This window comes from Nanorana parkeri, unplaced genomic scaffold, assembly GCF_000935625.1.
Source record: "Nanorana parkeri isolate BGI_ZX_2015 unplaced genomic scaffold, ASM93562v1 scaffold177, whole genome shotgun sequence".
Classification (NCBI taxonomy): Eukaryota; Metazoa; Chordata; class Amphibia; order Anura; family Dicroglossidae; genus Nanorana; species Nanorana parkeri.
In genome coordinates, this window is record NW_017306445.1 from 1,143,302 (window position 1) to 1,145,668 (window position 2,367).

Sequence of the window (2,367 nt, forward strand, 5' to 3'; positions counted from 1 at the left end):
CAATACATTTAGCCAATATTGGTATGTCCAGAACAGAGAGACTCACTCTTGTTGGCTGCCCAGGTGTCCCATATGGCATCCTGTATCCCCTCCACTGCCCGGCCAGTCTATTCTCAGGCTTTTCATTATGAGCAGAGCACGAGCCGTCTTCCCACTTGCTGCATCCCGTCTCGGAACTGGCTAGCCCCGCCCATTCCCTGCCTCTCATTGTCACCCATAAATCCTAAGACCGCTCATTACACCGCTTAATGCAAGAGCGGTGTTAGGATTACTGCATTGATTTTGCAGAGCTGTGCGGGCCCGGTCTGCTGACCGGCGCCCGCCCCCATCTATGTGCTAGGGCAGCCTCGCCACGGGCCACCTCCTGGCCCTCAGATCCTCGGGCAATTCCCAACTGCCCGAAAGGTCAGTCCGCCCCTGGCCAGGAACATGTGATTTCCTGTAGCAAGAATCTCTAATCTGCAGCGGCAGCTGTCACCCATTCAAGGTAATGATCGGGTGACAGCCGATGCATGTAAACGCCTGAACGCCACATGTAGTCATATGTGATATGATTACATGTGGTTAGGAATCAATCACTCTCCCTGGACGCATGATCAATGTGTCCAGGGAGAGTGATTGATTCCTAACTGCAACCAACAGCACATTCTGCGCATGCGTGCCGTCATCCTGGAGGCCGGGTGCATGATGTCACATGATGCCACGCGTGTGCTGTGTCGGGTGACATCACACATCTGTTGGGGAGGCACAATTTTCTGTTCTTGCCTCGGGCGCAAAAGGAGCTAGCTACGGCTCTGGGTGACAGCTGACATTGGTAAACAGCAGATTAGGGATTCCTGCTTCAGGAAATCGCAAGTTCCTGACACAGGAATCCCTAATTGTACCTTTTAATATAGGTGTAAATGGAGCCTAGGTCTCCACAGGAGGAGACAGTATTTAATGAGCATTGAGATTTATACCCACTAGGTGGGTTTGTAATGCGTAGCCTATTAAGTCACCCAGTAACCCCAAATTATATCTTTCAGAAGCTGTATTTTATGCAGCAACAGTATATCTCGCAGCAACAGTTTATTACATAGTAACAGTATATTATACATCCCAGAAGTCATGTGTTAACAGTGCAACACCTGCCAATAAATTACTAAACAGCCATGGTATAATATACAGTATATTTGACAACAATAACATATCATCCATCAACAGAATATCATTAGGCAAAATATATCATGCAACACTGGTATAATACATCACCCAGAAGCAGGATATCATTTAGCAACAATGTATCACTTCACAACATATTTTATAACATGTTTTAGCAGCCATGAGAGGTATATTATCTTATGAATCAATTGTATATTACTCAGCAGCTTTAGATAATATATTTTTTTATATTATGATCTAAATAGAGTATTTCACCCCAGAGCATCTCAGTCACTTTACATATTATGTCACTTAATGGCATACCTCCCTCACCAGCCATTTAAGCCTTCCTTATCAGCAAAGCCCACCATTTTTAGAGCCCCTCAACTGTGCTTCACATCTGCTTTAACTTCAGAACCCCTCTCCGAACTGAATATAAGGAAGGTCAAGCAGTTGAAAAAACAGCAACTCTTCAGGTGACCTAGGCTGCGGCCGCACCGGGCCTGAGCCCGGAGGGACCCAGCAGAGTCCCCTGCTCAGAGATGGTGTGGCTTGCTGGCCGGTATCCGGCGGCCAGCGCCCCCCTGTCTCCTCGCCGGGAGTGTCGGGTCATCCGTTCATCCGACACTCCCGGTGCAGAGATGGGGGGGGCCAGTCCACCGCCGGATACCAATATGAACACTCCCGGCGCTGAAATGGGGGGGCCCGCCGGATACCGAACCTGGCGCAGATATTGTGGGGCCCACCGGTCGCCGTGTACTCAGTGAGGAGGGAGCCGGGCAACAAAGAAGAAACCTGCAGGCACACGGGCACATCATGGGGCAGCCATGGGGCCTCGGACGGCTGGGAGGACCCAGCAAGCAGCACACAGACGCTGGGTGGTTTATCTGCAGCCTGAGTCCCCCACCAGGAAACAGCTGAAGACAGGAGATCCAGCCAGAAGAGGTAAGGGTAAATAATGAATTCAAATTATTATTATTTGTAGCCTGACTCTGATGTTGTATAAAGTACTGCTGGTATTTGTAGTGATCTATAGCAGGTGCCATTCTGCATTGCTGCAATGCAGAATGGTAACCTCTATAGAGGACTACAAATACCAGCAGTAATGTATACAGCAATGCTATTGTTGTATAAAGTATTGCAGGTATGTGTAGTCCTCTAAAGCCTGTGCCATTCTTCATTGCTGTAAATATAGATGCACCCATGGACAAAACTAGGGGGGGGGGG

At 48.7% G+C, this 2,367-nt stretch overlaps 1 protein-coding gene across 1 annotated transcript in view; it reads left to right on the forward strand.

The window, feature by feature from the left end:
- The first annotated feature begins 710 nt into the window (after nt 1-710).
- PIK3CA (phosphatidylinositol-4,5-bisphosphate 3-kinase catalytic subunit alpha) overlaps nt 711-2,367 on the forward strand; it is a 55,191-nt gene continuing 53,534 nt past the window's right edge. Inside the window, exon 1 of the mRNA XM_018554906.1 lies at nt 711-720. The gene's annotated coding sequence lies outside the window, so the exon portion shown is untranslated. The remainder of the gene's footprint in view (nt 721-2,367) is intronic.